Consider the following 19098-nt stretch of genomic DNA (forward strand, 5'->3'; position numbering starts at 1 on the left):
GGGAGAGGGGAGGAAAGGAGCTGAGGCAGGGAACAGCCTCATTAATATTTCAGAGGCACCTTCGCTGCAGCTCCTGGGCCCTCACGGTTCCACTTGTGCTGGTGGAGGGAGGAGGATGGGAAAAGAGAAGGAAATAAAACCCGAGAAAACAGATTTAAAGGGACAGGCTCCCCCCCACTCCCTACTGGCCCCCAGTGCTCCGTTCCTTCCTCCTCCTGTTCCTGGTACAATCTGTGCACATGCCAAGTGGTTCTCATGCCTGGAACAGCTTTGGGCAAAAACAATAACTGTCACCATGGTGCCCCCTCCCCACTCCTGCATGCACCCACCTGCCTGAAGCTCTGCCCTGCAGGGCAGCCCTGGAGGGGCCACCTTGGGGACCCACTGGCAGTTGTGTGCAAAGCCAAAGCAACCGCCTGTCCGGCGCTGGGTGCCACAGAAAGACACAGGCATTGGAAGTCCTTGTTAACAACGGCCCAGCCAAGGAGGATTCTGGAACCCAGAGAAACACCCTGGAGGTGGCGGGAGCCCAGGAGGTGGCCCGATTCAGCCTGCGCCTTTGGGCGGACGCACTTCTGCAGCACTCTTGGCCCCTAGGTGGCCCAACGCTCTAGTCTAATCTACAGCAGCCCATGCCAGACCTGGGTGGGCACCGCTCACCACTCAGGGAACTTCACAAATACAGAGTCTTGGGTCCAGAGCTTCCCATTCAGAAGCGGGAGGACCAGAACGATATAAAGCACCCCAACCCCTGGGGGATCTGGGTGTCTAGCCAAGCTTGAGACCACACATTTGCCTGCCTTCAGAGGCTCCAGGGCTGGCCCAGAATTCTCTCATTCAAACAAGTACCACCAGAGAATGGAAGATTTGGTGCAGCCACTGTGGAAAGCAGTAGAATTCCCATAGGGCCCACCCACCCCACTGCTGGGGTGGGCCCCAAAGAATTGAAAGCAGGGACACAAACATATTTGTCCACTCAAGTTCATAGCAACATTATTCACAATAGCCAAAAGGTGGATGCAACGCAATGTCCGTGGACAGGCAGCTGGATAAACACAATGTGGCCATCCAGGTTGTAGAATAGGACTCAGCCTTAAAAAGTAAGGCCATTCTGAGACGGGCTTCAAAATGGCTGACCCTTGAGGACGTTGGACTCAGTAGAAGGAGCCAGTCACAGAGAGGCCAACACTATATGATTCCACTCCTGTGGGCGCCTCATAGGAGAGCTGTGAAATCCAAGGGGATGGACAGTGGAAGGGTGGGTGCCAGGGGCGGGGGGGTGGGGAGTTGGGGTTGAACGGGGCCAGAGCTTCAGTTTAGGAAGATGAACAAGTTCCACGGCTGGATGGTGGTGATGGCTGCACAGCACCGTGAATGTGCTTCTGCCCCTGTTCTGCACACCTAAAAATGGTGAACGTGGTACATTTTATGTGATGTCTATATCACCACAATAGAACACGCAAGCAGCCCCCACCAGCCACTTCGCCCTGTGTCCAGGGTGGTGGACACTGGGCCTGAATGGCCTCCCGTGCTGCCCAAGCCACACACTGTGATTGCAGGAGTTTCACTGCCTTGACCAGCCCAATCAGCCAGCAGTTTGCTTGTATGGATTTTAACTTCCAGGAAACCCCCCTACTGGATATGGAAACCCAAGCAGACCCTTCCCCACACATCCTACCCCACCCTACAGCCTCTGTGACTTCTAACACCACCCATGTCCTGCCCAGCCAGGTGGGTGCCCTATTTGGTGGCACAGGACCAGATCAGTGGAGAGAGGCCATTGCCACTGCTCCTGCCCTCTTGCTCACAAATGGTCCCCTCTTTTTGCTACAATTCTTCAGAGGTACATCCCCAGAAGGGCTGGTCAGGGGAAAGGTCAGCCTGGGGAAAGCCTGGCCTCAAGATGGGTACCTTCCATTTCTCAAATGTGTCTTGAGGAGGTGTTAATTAATCTCTGGAGGTGTGTGGCAGAAACTTGCTAGCTACTCTCCCCCTTCCTAGGTCATGTTTTAATTTTCAGCTAAGTGTCTCGTCATTCAGCTAATGATTACATTCCCCCAACTCCCTTGCAGCTAACCATGACCATCTGACTGTGTCCTGGCCAATTGGGTATGAGCAAAAGTGACAGGGATGACTTCAAGGGCCATGTCCTTAAAGAGAAGGAATGTGCTCTCCTCTGTCCTTCCCCTCCTTCCTGCCGGCTGGAATGCTGGTACTGCCGCAGCTATCTATCTGTTGCCATCTTGCACATGGAATCCATGTATGACACAATCAAAGGAGCTCAGATTCCTGAGGGCTAAGTAGGTGTCACGCTGAAGCCACTGTTAGGCTGGGTCTCTGTTACATAGGCCAAGCCCATAACCTGAGTAAATCTTCACTCCTAACCTAAATCCAGCCTGGTTCTGGGAGAGCCAGGAGGCCTCCCTGAGGTCTCCAAGACCTACCAAATCCCCACTTTCCCCTGAACTCGCTGGGGGGTGATATTGTCCTAAAAGTTCTAGCTAAGGCGGAAGGGAGAGGATAGAGCCACGGACGAGAGGCAGAATGACTATCACTCTGCCAGAAGCCTCTATAGCATGGGGTGGCCATCCCCACCAAAAGGCATATGCGGCTCAGGCACAGAGTGGTTAGAGAGCTTACTCAAGGTCACACGGCAAGCCAGGAGCAGAGGCCAACATGACCTCAAGTGGTCTAGCTCCAGAGGATTCTACATTGCTCCTCTGCCAAGTTACTGCCCTGAAAACCCAAGAAAAGCAACGAGCAAGTGATTAGAACCAATTAAAAGAGTTCAACAAAGTGACTGGGCGGGAAATCTGTCCCCGTAAACCTCAGGGTTCCAGACTGCAGGTGCTGGCTTTGGTCACTCAAGCTCTCTGGGCCTTCACTTTTTAATCTGCGAAATGGTCCTCGTTCCTTTTCGCTGGGTTGGTGAGAAGGCAGGGCTCCACCTACCCACACACCCTAAGGCTGGTTTCCAGTGTACTGGGCCCATTTTCCCCGGAGGTTCCTTCAAGCCCATGAGGTCACCAGGAAGCCCAGCAGGGCAATGCTCTTTGCTGAGTCAGCCCCTCCCGCCACACGTGCCCCTCCCAAGGCTTGTCCTGAAGTCCTCAGCTGGACTCCAGCTGGACCCCACAGTTCACAGGTCAGGACCAAGCTCGACCGGTGAAGCCAGAACATTCCGTTCGGCCGGGGGCTGAACCCATGTGCCTCTCTGGATGCTTCCCCAAGCTTGCCTGGACTCCCGCAGTGCTCCTGTCTCCCACACAGGCAGCCCTCACAATGCTGGGTGTCCCTGGATCCCGCAGGGAGGTTGGAAACCCCTTTGTGATTGAGGCCAGAAGTCTACACTGAGGGTTGGGGGACAGTCATTTGTTTCCTGCCAGAGAAGGCAAGAGCTGCAGAAGGAGAGAGTGAGGGAGCAGGAAGCATAATGACACTAATTATCCAATTACAGCGGGTGTGCGAGCTGCATTGCAGCGTGAGCCTGGCCAGCCACTACCCTGCCCCCACGTGCTCCCCACACCCCTTCTGCCAACCCGGGCCTGCCCAGCAGCCCCGAAGGCACAGACGGCATGGGCACCTAGAAATGCTGTGGCTGTGGCCAGTGTGGAAGACTCTAGCCTGCAAAGGGACGGAGACCTCGTGTTTGGGGTTCAGTAGGAAGCTGGGACCCTGTCCTTCCAGCCCTTCATAGCCAGAGAACATGTGGATGGGAGGGGAGGTGCCCCAAGTCGCCCTAGCTCTGCTGTGGTACCTCGGTGCCCGTCCCATCCCGCTTCCAATCTCGGAGCCAGCTCTGAGGACCGGAAGCCATCAAGGCCTAAATAGGTAATTAAGGAAATTACAGGCAGCTGGAGGCCATGGGGCTGTGGGCCCTGGGCTAAGTCCTTCCAGCTCGGACAGGCAGTGACTAAATAAGGAGCTACCAGGACACATACACGTGTCCTCCCAGGGAACGAGTCCCATGGGGCCCCATTAGGAATTCTGGCAGGGGCAGTAGAGGGGGCGCCCTGGTTTCTGGAAGCAGGCCAAAGTCCTTGGGAGGACAGGCTGGGGGATGCATTGGTGTCAAGGTCAGAGGCCAATAAAAGGATCTGGAAGGCAGACTTCCAAACGGGGGCTCCAACTGAAGATGGGAGTTAAGCCTGCCCTTCTGTGACACAAACCCAAGGAACAAGCACACCAAAGTATCCGTGCCACTCTCCCCGGCTGAGGGCTCAGGATGCTGCTGCCAAATGTGGTGATGGAGGAAGAGCCAGTGGCGAGGGTGCCCAGAGAGAGGGTACCTCAGAAGCTGCAGCCAAGGCTGTGACAGCAGGACCTGAAGGTCATCAAGGGCTTGGCTGCTGTCTGAATCGCATGAGCTGAGCATTGCTGGTTCATTTTTGAATTGCCTAAGACACTATTTCTGACCGAGGAACTCGGCAAATGAGCCCAAAGCTTTTCCAACAAAGCCCAGAGGAAGCACCACAAAGCTCCTGCAGCGCTCCAGGAGCGCCTGAAGGGAGTGCAGAGGCAGAGGGCCCCTCTCAGGCCGGGACCCAACACCAATGCAGGGCTCCGAGTCTCTCTCAGCGCGCCTCACAGCCCATCAGGTCCCCCCACTCTCCTACCACCAGCTGCTCCTCCAGTTCCTGGCCCTCTTATCGTCATCTGTCATCAGCACCATTCCTCCCGCCCCCTCTGTGCTCATGGACAGATGCCTGCTCTCCCCACTGGGAAGGCACCGGGAGAGCACAGCTGGGCTGAGGATAGGACCTGGAGGGGTGGATTTCTGCTCTGCGTGCTCACCCCCTCCCCTCCTCCCTAGGTTGGGAGACCCCAACCCTGCCCATCTCCATCTCAGGCCCCCCCTCCCACAATTGTGCTATAGCCCAGCTTCCTCCTTTGGGGAAGGGTGGATGGGGCGCAGAGGGCCAGGCAGTGGGCTGGGAGCCCTGACCCACCCCATCCCACCTACAGACACAGCCACGAGTGCCTCCCTAAGGGCTACCAGGGCAGGGGTCTGGAGCAGTGGCCCCCAGGCCACCCCTTTCTTACCCTCTGGCCCCATGGATGGGTCACAAGGGGGAACTCTTGCTCCACTCCCCAGGACAGAGATTTCCAAGCCTAGCTGCTGGTCACAGTGTTGTGGGCAGATGAACCACAGACCAGGAGGGAGAGACGAGACTAGGTGGGAGACATGCCCTGCCTGTCCACAGCCCTCCCTCTTCTCCTACACCAGGCATGGGATCATTAGCTGGCAGCCGCCCTCTGACTACAGGAGAGCACCCGGAGACCCCAGGAGCCAGAGGAGCCAGGACCAGCTACTCCTGAGCCCATCTCTCCTGGGCCTGTGGCTCCAAGCCAAGATGTGGCAGTGTCTGGTCCTGGATGCTTCCAGGAGAAATGGAGCTGAGGAACATGGAGGGGGGTGGAATGAACCCTTGTGCCTGCTGAGCCATTGCTCTGCCCGGGAATTGGGGCTGGACACACTCTTCTGCCCCTGCTGCTCTCTGAGGGAGCCAAGCAGTTAGCACAGGGCTGGTCCAATCTAGAGAAAGGGCCCCTCCCAACTTGGTCATGCCCTGTGCCACCATCACACCCCTGGCCCGCAATCTGTGGGAATGTAGGTTCAGTTTCGAACCGGCCACTCCATGTGCCTTAACTCAGTTCAGGGTTTGATTTGAAATGCCGGAGTGCGGGAAATTCTGAGTGTAAGGACAGTGATTTCCAAAAGATCAGCAGAAAGGCCAAAGTCCTGTCATCTGAGGTCATCTTCTGCCAGCCCACAGTGGCTTCCCAATCTCCCGCGCTCTCTTGTGCTGCCAGCTTTCTTTTCGTGTTTCTCAGTCAGGAGGCTCTGGCATTCCCAGGGCCGTCTGGCTGTCCTCAGCTGGGGGCCTTCACTCAGGATGGCGCTCTCCTGCCCACACCCGCCTGCTGTCTGCAGAGAGTCAAACCCGCAGCATCTGCACAGAGCTAGCCGCCACCCTACCCCATGGGGACCGGACTCATCTGCGGCTTCAGAACTCTGAGGATGTCCAGAGAATGTATCATCCAGTGTTTTATCTTGGCGGGGAGGGAGGAAGGGGGACTTGACAAAGTGGTTCTAAAGTCCACCGGATGGAGAAGCAAGCTTTAGGATTGCTGAGGAGGGGCTGGCAGGGCAGGTATTAAACAATACCAGGTACAAGAGGCAAAAGCACATCACCGGCACAGCAGTACACAGATGGGCTAATGGGTCAGGACAGGCAGCCAGCACCAGGTCTGACTGCAGACCAGTGTCAGTGCATCCAAATGAGCCAGGGAACAACCGATTTGCTACCAGAGGTGGGGACAACTGGCTAGCAATCTGCAAAGGATGCACCTTAGAACCTCACCTCAAACTATTACCTAAGACACATCTCCTTTGGATTCAACAGGTTTGGCAAATTACAGCTTAAGTGCCAAATCTGGCAGCCCAGTGTTCTTGTGAATAAAGTTTTATTGGGACACAGCCTCGCCCACTCATTTTGCATTGTCTGTGGCTACTTGCAGGCTACCATGCAGAGTTGAGTAGTCGGGACAGAGACTATGTGGCCTGCAAACTGGAAACCTATTTACCATCTGGCCTTTTGCAGAAAAAGCTTTGCCAATCCCTCAATTAAAGAGCTAAATATCTTAAAAATGCAGCTACACCACCCCAATACACATACACACACACACACACACACACACACACACACACACGAAGACACATGGAAAACTCAGAAATGAATAGCTCTCAAATTTCCTAAAAGGATTTTCTAAGCCTAGAAGCAATGGAAAAAATCACAAATAATTGTGAACAGCAAAATGTTTACCTTTTGCATGAAAAAAAAAAGGCAAAGAACAAAGGTGTTAAAAAGTATTGGCAACAAATCTGTTAAATTGTCACTGTTTTTTCATGCATACAGTTTATTCAAGCCCACAGAAGAAACACTAAGACTTCAATAAGCGCCTTTCATTCCAGCACTTTGGGAGGCCGAGGTTGGCGGATCACCTGAGGTGAGGAGTTTGAGACCAGCTTGGCCAACATGATAAAACCCTGTGTCTATTAAAAATACAAAAATTAGCCAGGTGTGGTGGTGGGCACCTGTAATCCCAGCTACTCAGGAGGCTGAGACAGGAGAATGACTCGAACTCTGCAGGTGGAGGTTGCAGTGAGCCAAGATCACCCCACTGCGCTCCAGCCTGGGTAACAGAGTGAGACTGTCTCAGGAAAAAAAAAAAAAATGAAGGCAGGAACAGATAATTCACAAGGAAAAGACAACTTATAAATATGAGGAAAAATGTTCCCCCTCACCAGCAATTCAAGACATATAAACTAAAGTACATATTTTTGACCTAGATACTTATGACAACTCGTTTGATTAAAATATCTAATGCTGGCAAGGTTGCAGTGAGCGAGACCATCCAGTGCGATGAAAAAGCCCTTTTGGAGAACAATTTGGCAGAAGATACCTCTGTCTGGGTCCTCTCCTCAGGACAGAGACTCCTCAGCAGAGCTCACGTATAAGAGCAAAGTAAATCTGACTGCCTGGGTTTCCAAAAATAGCCAAATAATTAAGCGAATTACAATCTCTTGGGAGAATATTATTCAGCCATTAAAAATTGTAATTACTGAAGGCCGCCTGATACATCCTGGGTGCTTGGTAAATAACTGTTGAATGATCAAATTTCTTCTTTGCACAGTTCAAGATCATTCTTTATTTTTGCAATAAGCATTTACTGCTTTTATAATCTTTAAAAAATTAAACTATAACCATTCTGAAAAAACCATTCATTTAGGAAGGGATTATATTAATAAAGAAAATGCTTATGTGAAGTAAAAAACAGATTACACAATTGAGCCCATGGTATAATGACAGCAATGTGAAATGAAGCAAATGGAGATGTTGGATTTGCATTTGCGTGATAGGATGGCTTTACTACATCTTTGACTTCTCTATGTTTTATACGTTTCCTATAGAGAGCATGTTACGAGTATTGTTTTTAAATAGGAAGAAATCAATTTAAATAAAAACAAGCCACGACTCCTCCCTGCTGTTTCCTGAACACATGCGGCACGCTGGGCATATGGCGGGGCCCAATAAGGACCAGGTGGTGGCCGGATCTGGTTTCTGCCCCATGCTGGGTGTGCTAGGGCCACTGGAGTCAGCATGAGGCGAGGTCTGGGCATCCCCCGTGGCACGGTGAGCTGCTGGGACAGAGGCCTTTTCCCTCCTCCCTGGTCTGCGTTTGTCCAGGTATCTGTGCAGCCCCTGGAGAGTACATGCTTGGCCACTCCCTTCCAAGGAGCCATGGGGCAGTGGGCTTGGCTGGGGGTGTCTAGGTCTGTGTGAGGACTTGGGTCTCTATTTGCTCTAAAGCAGCTCTGTGTGACAGAACCTCCCAGAGTCTCTGCACTGGCCCATATGGTAGCCACCAGCCACGTGTGGCTGCTGAGGAGGCGGAGTCAGGGCAGGATGGGCAGGGACTCAGGTTGTAGACCCGAGCCCTAGGAGATACTGGCTGGCCTCGTGGCCTCAGTCCATTCTCCTGGTCCCAGCCAGGTTTGCACTTGCTTTGGTGAACACATAGCAAAGCGCAAAGGCTCCAGGAGGGCAGGAAGGGCATTGTGTTTGCTTTTTGCTTTCTGTCGTCACCCCTGAAGCAAACACAGAGCCTGGCACACAGTGAACCAGGGCAGTGTCCCTCATGCCCATCACATCAATAAGATGTGGCCCTTGGCATAGCTGGCGCCATTCTGACAATGGTATGCACTCATCCATTCTGAGGAACGACCTGCTCAAGCCCAGCCTGGCACTTTCTGTCCCTACCTGTCAAGCTCTCAGACTGGAACCTGGCCCATCACAGAACACCTCTCCAAATATCTGTGAGCAGTCAGTCCTCTCTGGGGCTTCTCTTCAGGATGGTTCTCTGGGGGAGCGAAGCTGCTGCATTAGTGGCCTTGTGCCACCAGGGAGTGGGTGTGAGAGGTGGCTTCAGGGTCCGTGTGAGGACTCCGGTTTCCACTTCCTGTAAAGCAACTCTGTGTGACAGAACATTCGGGGGTGATGGAACTGTTCTCTCTCTGCACTGTCTGTGACAGTAGCCACCAGCCTTAGGTGGCTCCTGAGCCCTTGAAGTGTGGCTGGTGCACCTGAGGAAGTGCATTCTAATAAAATTGCTGCTTGAACAGTGCAGCTGGAGAAAGTGCTAGAGCCTGTGGCCTCAGGGCAGAACTTCTCGTTGGAATAAAATGGTTGCTCACTTACTGAGAGACCCACCTACAGAACATGAGAGGGTGGCTCAGGACCCCTTTAAATAAGGTGTTCTCCAAGGACATGGACATACCCGCTTTGCACAACTTTGATTTGGAACTAAGACTCCGAAAACCTCCTTGTGTGCTAAAAGACTCCTGCCAGTTCCAAGATTCCCCAACCATTGGCATTTCCACCCTTGCCCTGTTGCTCTGATTCAAGTTCTGCCACCTACTCAGCTATGTGACCTTGGACTTGTCCTCTTCCCAACCTTGGGCAGTCCAGGATGCCCGAATTCCCCTGCATTTGAGAGCCTGCTTCCCTCTGCCCCGGTGATGCGTGGCTCGGATCCTTCTCCACAGGCTTCCAGGCCCACTGCCAGCACCACCCACCCAACAGAAGGAGCCCAGGCAGGGGAGGGCTTTCCAGCTACGCGCTGCTTGGCCTGGCTTCTGCCAGCTTAGCCAGGGCGGGGAAGGGAGGAGCCCTGTGCATGCTCCAGGTCTCTGCCTGGCATACCCAGCCCGGGGCGTTGCTGGGGAGCTTGCTGCAAAGTCACAGCGAGAGCCCAGTGCCTCGGCCTATCTCAGAGATGGCACTGGTGAGGCTCGCACTTGCTTAGATGGAAGCGTTTGCCTTCAGTGCCATGGCACAGGTCCCCATCTATCAGCTGCCATTTATGTGCACTACCAGTGCTTCGGGGTGCCCTGAAGGGGCCATGAATGCAAAGCACACGGGTCTCTGAGTTGCTGGAGATTGATATAAATCCACCTGCTGTTCATTTCTCTCAGTGGGTACATGGGGCAGAGGTGCAGGTGGCTCAGCTTCTGAGCTGCAAGGTCTTCCCAAGAATCCTTGACTTCAGCCCACAGGGCTGGGAGTACCCGAGACAGTGAGTTCACACAAACCACACTCTATTCTGCTGACTTCTGCACACACTTCTGGAGATATAGGAACTAATGACTGCAAGCACAGACCAGACTCCGGAGCCTGATGGACTGCATTTGAGCCCTGGATTTGGTACCTACCGGCTGTGTGACCTTGGGCAAGTTACCTAGCCTCTCTGGGCCTCAGCTTCAATGCAAAATGGGGATAACAGCACTTGCAATAATTTGTTGTTTCAATTAAGTGGGCAAGGAAATGTCTGTACAGCACTCAGTGTCTGACATAAAGTGACTGCCATTATAACTATTATCATTGTTGACATTACTTGATGTGCTACTGACCACTGATGGAGACAGTGGCCATTGGTGAAATACACAAGCCATCAATTTAAAATCAGAAGGGAGTTCATATGTGCTGATGACTTGCTCTGTGAGGTGGGGGAGGAGGTGCAAAGGCCAGAGGAAGCTCTGCCTGGCTTTGCTGGCTGCAAGAGGCCCAGAGGGCACTCAGCTCTCAGAAGCCCCTGGGGCTCTGGGGCACCCTTGTCCTGTCTACTGGGCAGGCAAGGCGCCCCTTTCCACAAGACATTCTCAGAGGGTCCTCCACAGCTGACCCCGGCACTCCATGGTTGCATCCCTGGGCTGGGAGCAGACGTTCTGGGATGGAGAGCACTCACTGACTCACAGGCTTGGCTTCTCCCGCTAGTGAATGATTCAACCTCTGAAGCTCCAGCTCGCCCAGGCCCACCCCCACCCTCCCTGGATCTGGAATGGAGAAGGGACTTGGCCAAGGTCACAAAGACCATCAGGTATGGGGCTGCTGTCGCTTAAGCCCTAGGCGCCCACATGAGCCTCCTCTGGCCCCTTCCTTGCCCCTCGGGGGCCGATTGGGGCATCTCCATCACCTGGCATTGTGGCTGTCCCCTGGCATGCTCTTAGCCTTAGGGGTTTCCTTCCTCTAGGGACTGGCTCTCCTTCTGGCTCTGTGCAAGCCCCCTCCCACGCCTGCCCCACATCCATCTGTCTGTTGCCCCCTGCTGTGTGAGAGCCTGCCCCTGCACTCAAACCACCTGGCCGTGCTGGGCATGGCCCAGGTGGAGCTGATGGAGACTGGCTGTGTCCTTGGCCCCCCCCTGCCTTGGGGCCTGCAGCAGAGACAATCAATGGCCCGGGACCACAAGTTCCCAGCCCCTTCCAATGGTGCAGACTTGAGGGCTGACCTCACCCTGGGACCCTCTGCTGGGTCTCAGCTGTGTCCCATAGGGGCCCAGGCATCCCCAGCCCTCTCCTCGGCATCCCAGCTCCCCTTTCATGAGCCACATGGCTTTGGTTTCTTCATCTGTGAAAAGAGGCGGCGGGGGGTGGGGGTTGGGGATGAAAACAGCCATTCACTCGTGTGGTTGATGTAAGACTCAGATGGAGCTCAGGAAGTGGGGCTGGCCTTTGATTATTATGATAACCTCTCCCTGCCTCCCTGCTCCACCAGGTCCATAGGAATGTCCCCAGCCATCTGCTCAAGAAGGAAGTGGCCTCAATTCAGGGCTGAGTCCCTTCTCCTCTTGGGGGCCTCAATGATCCCATCTGAAAAATGGGGACAAAAGTCCAGGCCTTTCCTCTCCTGTTCAGTGAGTTTGCAGATTCAGTGAGGTCAAGGTCATGAATATGCCATGCAGAAACCAGGTGCCCACTCTGTGCCAGGCCTGTGCAAATGAAGAGCCAGTCCCTGCCTTAAGATGCTCACTGACTGGTAAGGGGTGATGGCAGGGGCGAGGGCACAGAGCCTAGTGGGCAAAGGAGGGGAGGAAGTGCAGGGGGTGTCTGCCAGACTGGCGTCCAAGTCAGCCAGGGGAAGTCGCTGACTTTTAGGGTGCCAGTGGAATTCACGATGGGGGCCAGCTGGGGACAGGCTGGACTTGATCCTTCAGCAGGTAGGGACTCCCTTGGGGTCGGAAGCCTCGGGGCTTCATCTTTGAAAGTTATATGGCCTCGCCAGAAAATGGCAAGCATCTAGTTGAAGAATTCTGGTCCCTTCCCTGCCCCTTGAGTGAGCCAAGGAGCATTTCCACAGTTTCTCCTAAACCCTCATGGAGCCGTCACCCCGGGGGCTCTCCAAGACTCCCTCCAGCTCTGACCTGCCCGTGCGCCATGCCCCTGCCCTGCCTCCCACCTCTCCTCAGCCGGCTGGCTGAGCCACCAACCCCCGGAAGGGCCAGCAGAAGGAAGGACACCAGGTCATAGAGAGAGAAGCCCATCGTCTCAGGCTCTGAGAGATGCGGCACCTGCTATTCCAAATTCCAGAATCTTAAAGCCAGAGCTTTCACCCGTGAGAAAACGGAGGCGGCCACAGGAAAAGCTGGCCAAGGTCACAGAGGCGAGGAGGGGGAGACAGCCGTTCCTGGAGGGATGGAGAAGTTACCTAAGTGCGGCCCCGGGGGCGGCTCCTCATGGGCACTGCCCATGACCACGGTGGGGTCTGCTGGGCAGCCGCGTGGGCGTGCGGGGAACGGTGTGGGAACGCGAGAGGGGAAGGATGATACAGTGTGAGGGCGCGGGGGGGAGGGGGTGCCCGAGACTCTGGGAAGGTGCGTGCGCACCGGCGGGCTCCCGGCCCAGATCCCGCGCCCCCGGCTGTGCCCACCCTGAGCCCCGGCCCGCAGCCCCCAAAGGCCTTGTTCCTCAGACACGGATGCGCGTGCGCGCGCGACGCGGGGCGCAGGGTGCAGGGTGCGGGGCGCTGCCCGCCGGCCTGGGGCCCCGGGGTGACGCGCGGCCGCGGTGCCGCAAGGACACGCAGGCCCGGCGCGGGGCTCAGGTGCCTCGGGCGGGGACCCGGGTCCCTCTACCTGCCGCCGCACCACCTGCCGGGTCATCCTCCCATCCCCGCCCGCGTCTGTGCCCGCGCCGCGCCCGCGCCCACCCCGGCGGCGCCCGCGCGCCCCGAGCACCACTTACCCGGGCATGGGCACGGCCGCCGCCGCGGCCTCGGCTCCGGCGGGCGCTGTCACTGCAGGCGGGCGCCAGGCGGGCAACGATCTGCTCCAAGGACGGAAAGGCCCGGGCACGGGGCGGCCTGGCCAGAGGCGCGGGACGCGACCCTCCGCGGCTGGCGAGGGCTGCGGCCGGCCGAGTGCTCCCCACGCTCTGCACCGGCGGCGGGCGACGCGGCGCGCTCGGCTCCAACCGCAGCTCTGAGCGCGGAGGGAGGGAGGGGGGAGGGGGAGGGAGCTTGGTGAGGAGAAGGGAGGGAGGAGGGAGCGGGCGCGGGGGGCGGTGCGCGGCGCAGGGGCCTCGGGGCTCTGGTGCTACGCACCCGGTGCGTGCCCTTCTGTTCCCAGGACGCGCGGGGTGCCCGCCCTTCCAGGCCTGGCATTGCCCCCAAAGGGCACTGGCCCAGTGGGGGTGGGTGGGGATGGAAACTGGGGGACCATGGCACCTGTGAGTGCAGAGAGAGCACCCTGAGCTTGCGGCTGGGGCACCAGGCTGCCACTACCTCTCCAGACCCCTGCCCTCTAGGTGCTTCTCCCCAACAATAAAATGGGGCACAGAGCCAGGTGGCTGATGTGTAGCGTGGGGTCCTTGGGTCTTGCCTCGGTGGGTTCCAAGGCATTGGTGATCTCCTGCAAACTCACACTACCTGTTGAGAGTACAGATGTCCAAATGCGTCTACCCAGAAGAAGCCGCGCTTACCAGAGATACTCACCGTTGCTTATCACGGGAACACGGTTAGGCAGAACACAGAGACTGCACACAGGTGGGCGCCAGAGACAGACACGCAGGGGCACATACATCCCCGGTGTGAGTGGAGACAGACTCACAGACAAACCCCAGTGCAGACACCTGTCCAAGCCCACAAGCATGCGTTCCCACCTACCTGGACAGAGACCCCCATGCCTGCCGGTGGATCCCCAGGCTTCCCAGCTCCAAGGGCAGTGGAGGCCTCTGACCCCAGGGTCGGCCTTTGCCAGCATTCTGAGCAGCGAGCAGAGAATGCTCGCTGGGGCACAGGTAGAGGCTCTGGGCGGGAGCCTGAGGCAGGTGCAAGAGGCCTGGATGCAGCCTTGAATTCTTTCTTGCCTTGGACAAAGAGGGCCCTGGACATGCTGTGTGCCAGACCAGAGCTGAACACCGGGGACACAGCAGGGACCACAAAGCAGGGAGTGGCCAGCAGATGGCAAATGTGCTCATGCCGCTGAGGTCAGGGTTATGGAACCCCATTGATGGGGAGCCATGAAAGAGGCTGCTGGCGGCTCAGGGAAGGCCTCTTTGAGGAGGCACCACTGTGCTAGGGACCAAAAGGACAGGAAGGTTCTGCTGCCCCTGCCACCAGGGAACTGTCACAAACCCCACAGACTGCTCCTCCCTTCCACAGGAAGCAGCTGGTTCTGTGGAAAGCCAGCGAGATTTGGCATCCCAGAGCCAGGGCCAAGCCCCTGGCACCTCTCAGTGTGGGCTGAGGTTCGCGCACACACACACTCAGACACCTGCTCACATGTGCGCTCACACATGCTTACTCACACCCACTCACATGCATGCACACATACTCACACCTGCTCATATGCAGGAACTCATGCTCGCTCACCTACCTACACAAACACACACACACTCATGCACACACAATCTCACGCACACACATCCTCACAGTCATATGTGCTCACTCACACACCCTCACCCACACCAGCTCGGTGGCCCACACAGTTACACAATGATTCATGCATAGTTACATGCTCTCACACCTACACAACTCACACACTCATCCAATGAGCACACGGGCACATACATGCACACACACACAGTTACTCACAGTCACACTCACACACACACTCCCCACTCGGTTTGCACCCACACTCACACTCTCACACATATTCATTTCCACACTCATGCAGTCCCCTTCCACGCCAACTCTGAGGCAGCTTTTCCTGAGCCTGGGGCATGTGCTCCTCAGGGCCCAGAGCTGCCATGGGGACATCCCCCCATCACACACACACAGTCTGTGACTTCCCATTGCCCCAAATGGGAAAAATCAAGACTAAAGCAAGCCCCAATCATGCTGGAAATTTATCGTGAGCTAAGTTCTGGCCATTTCTCGAGAGCCCTGCCATCTTGGAGTCGCTCCTCTTACTACCCCACATTCCAGATGGGGAAGTGGAGGCCCAGAGGACACTGGATCCCACCCCGAGCAGGTTGTAAACTGGATTTTGGCCCCCGGCCGGGAGGCCAGCTGCCCCCCATGCCCCCAGGCACCACAGGAGGGCAGAGGAATTGTGGGCACAGGAGTGCCTCCTGAGGGCCCGTGGCCTCCCTTCCCCAGCACATTCAGGTCGTGTTCCTTCTTGGCCTCCCACACTGTGGCGGGCTCCCTGGGGTCATGTCCTTCCATCCCAGGCCCCAGGGCCCTGCTCTGGAGTGAGCAAAGGCAGAGGCAGTCTGCTGAGCCGGCCTCCTTTGGTGGCCCCCAGCAGGAGCATCCCTTGGGCAAGGAGTGGGTCCTGGCTGAAGACAAACACCTCTTAGCAGACATGTGTGGGCAGGGGAAGAAGCAAGTCTGTGGGAGAAAATCTGAGGCAGGGGTTACCTGCCCCACCACTTTGCCTCTGTCCCTGGGCCCCCAGGGCACTGCTCATGGCTAATCCAGTCAAGAGTTGACCATGGTGCATACCTTTGTGATGAGCCCACTGGGGCCAAGGTCAGATGGCCAAGGAACAAAGTTTCATGGAAGTCCCCAGTCCTCAGCAAACTGTGGCCCCTAAACAGCTAATGGCCAGGTAAGGTGATGGTCCTTTCTCTGTGGTTTGTGTCTGTTGGTTCCCAGCCCAGAGCCCTGAGGGCCCAGGCCTGGGAATGAAGACACCTGAGTGCCAGGCAAATGCTGCCAGTGTCACTGGTGATCCTTGCTCACTGGCCAGCCCCTCTTGGGTCCTCCATCAGTAAAGAGGTGGGAGCTTTACTAGAAAGTTCTCCCACACAGCAAGTCCTGTCCTCTGCACTGGGAGTACTTAGGGAGCCAAACCCAGGGAGGCCCAGACCACTCTGCTTTCCAGCTCCCTCCCAGGTCCCAAGCCAGCCTGCCCCACCATGCCCTGGACCTGCCTCCTTAGGGTGCACCAGGCCTCTGTCCCCACCACACTCTTCCACATTGCTGATGATTGCCTGGGAAACAAAAGCCACAGAGAACACCCCGCTCTCAGCAGCTGCCCCCACCGCCCCTCCTGGCTGCCTCATCCCCACTCTCACCCCTCCCTCTCTCCATCTGCCTCCAGCCCCTTCAGTCCCTGCTCCCCTCCCACAACTGCTTTCTCTCTTGGCTCCTTGGCCCCTACCTGGTCACCAGGCCCCTTCTCTCCCGGGCCTCTAGGCCATGCCGCCTCCTTGAGCAGGTCCCTCCTGCCACTGTTGGGACAGCAACGCCTTGGCCAGCTCTGAAGTGAGGGCCCCTTTGGCTGGGCCCGGGCCCCCCATCCCGTCTTCTCATGCCCACTGTCTCCCTGGCTGAGGTCCTAGCCCCTTCCCCAAGTCCTCAGGGACCAAGCCCACATCCACTTGCAGCCCAGGGGCAGGCTAAAAATGCCCCCACGGAGGTGTCCTTGTCCCAACCCCTGGAACCGGAATGCAACCTTATTCGCAAATAGGGTCTTTGCTGATGTGATCAAGTGAAGAATCTTGAGATGTGGGGTTATCCTGGGTTATCCAGGCAAGCCCTGCATGCAGTGACAAGTGTCCTTATAAGGGGGAGATTACACACACACACTCTCACACACGCACACACATGCTCCCACCCACACCCATGCACAGAGACACATATACACAAACAGAAACACACACATACACACACATGCACACATATGCACCCACACCCCCCCAAAATACACATACACACACAGTCACACACAGACACACACATATGCACACACTCATACACATGCATACACAAGACACACATACAGACACAGAAACACATACACACACATTGCACACATAAACACACATGCAGACACCCCACACATACACACAGTCACACACACAAACATACACACAAACATGCTCACACGCACGCACACACATATGCACACACATATGCACACTCATGCACACACACTCACATGCACCCCCCCACAAGAAGCCATGTGATTGCAGTGGCAAAGTGGAATGAGGTGGCCACAAGCCCAGGACACCTGGAGCCTTCCGGAGCTGGGAGAGGCAGGAAGAAGCCTTCCCTAGAGCTTCTCGGGGGAGTGTGGCCCTGAGACACCTGGATTTCCGACTTCTGGCCTCCAGGACTGGGAGAGGGTCTATGTCCTCTGTGGTGAGCCACCCGGTTTGTGGTTATTCATGACAGTGGCCTCGGGCCACTCATCCAAGTCCCAGCTGGGCCACCGAGGAGCTCCAGCTTGGCAGAGCCCTGCCCACAGCACAACACAGGCTTCTTGGGCTGCTTGGCTTGAGTACATCCACGCCTGGTGGTTCTGGAAAGCTCTGACTGGCAATGCAGAGTGTGTGTGTGTGTGTTAGTGTGTGTGAGAGTGTGAGTGTGTGACTGTGTGTGTGCAAGTGTATGTGAGTGTGAGTTTGTGAGTGTGTGATTGACAGTGTGTGAGAGTGTGTGTGGGTGTGAGTGCGTGAGTGTGTGTGTGAGTTTGTGAGTGTGTGTCAGTGTGATTGTGTGAGAGTGTGTGAGTGTGCGTGAGTGAGTGTGTGTGGGTGTGTGTGAGTCTGTGAGTGTGAGTTTGTGTGTGTGTGTCCCTTGTGTGTGTGAGTGTGACCGTGTGAGTGTGTCAGTGTGTGTGTAAGAGAGACAGATGGTTCTTTGGGCATGACTCCTGCCAGTGCAGCTCCAGCATAGTCCCCTGGGACCTCTTGCCTGGGCCCTGGCTGCCCCTGTGCAGCAGGCATCAGGGCCTTTCAGCACCCAGGCTGCCCAGGGTTCTCCAGGGCACCAAAGAGGCTGTGCCCTCCCAGAAGCTGAGGGAGACAAAGTCTCTCTGCTGGCGATGTTGCCCTGCCCTGGCTGTCCAGAGTGGCAGGCAGGGGCTTGGCCTCTTCCTGTGGTCCCTGCCTCCTGAGACTAGAGCTGGAGTCTGTGGGAGCAGAGCCTGGAGACCAGGCCACTGCCAGCTCCTCAGGGCAGCCCCTCTGACTTGGCTCCCAGGCCTGCCACCTGCCCCTGCAGCCCTCCAAGGAAGGGTCGTGTCCCTCAGGGGTCCTGCCTGCATTGTGGGCCCAGCCTGCCAAGGTCTGGCTCGCCGTCCCTTTGGCAAGCCCAGACTCGTCTAAACCCTAGCAGTGGATTCGGCTTAGGCTCCCGCTGGGCCCTGCTGTGCCCAGAAGGCACCTGACCTGCAGCAAATGCTGGGAAACGGCCCCAAGGAAGCGGCTTTGTGACCTTCATGGCTGTGCGTGTTTGTATGCACATGTGTTTGTGTGGCATGTTTGTGTTTCTGTGTGCTTGTGTTTGTGTGTTCAAGTGTGCATGTGTGCATGCGTGTTTGTGTATGCATTTGTGTGCGTGTGCACGTGTGTTCATGTGTGCATGCGTGTTTGTGTATGCATTTGTGTGCGTGTGCACGTGTGTTTGTGCGTGTGCGTGCATACGTGTGTAAGCCCACGCCTGCTGCCTTCCAACAGCTCCGGGATGCTTCTGGCCCTCAGTCGGGGGTCCTCAGGGCCCTCTTCCCCTCTCCAGGCCAGGGAGCATCACAACCAACCCCGTTCTCACATTACACCCAATCTGTCCCTAAGTTCAGGGGATCTTACTCAAGCAAAGATGGGCTGGAACCTGCAGCCCATCTGTTGTCCACCCTGGGCCTTCCTGTGCCACAGCTGGGGCCCTGAGCACAGTCCTACTTTCCAAGCCACTTGCAAATAAATGTGGGGGATTGGCAGCTTGCAGGGAGAACCTTCCCAGCACAAGTGATCCTCCCACCTCAGTCCCCTGAGTAGCTGGGACCACCGGCGTGTGCCCAATGCCTAGC

At 56.3% G+C, this 19098-nt stretch overlaps 1 protein-coding gene across 1 annotated transcript in view; it reads right to left on the minus strand.

Moving 5' to 3' along the window:
* The window catches only part of ATP2B3 (ATPase plasma membrane Ca2+ transporting 3), a gene marked incomplete at its 3' end in the record, with an annotated part of 39238 nt that extends 25970 nt beyond the window's left edge, over positions 1-13268 (minus strand). The window contains exon 1 of the mRNA XM_031660909.1: positions 13085-13268. The remainder of the gene's footprint in view (positions 1-13084) is intronic.
* Between the last annotated feature and the right edge of the window lie 5830 nt (positions 13269-19098).

Source organism: Papio anubis, chromosome X (genome assembly GCF_008728515.1).
Source record: "Papio anubis isolate 15944 chromosome X, Panubis1.0, whole genome shotgun sequence".
NCBI classification, from domain to species: Eukaryota; Metazoa; Chordata; class Mammalia; order Primates; family Cercopithecidae; genus Papio; species Papio anubis.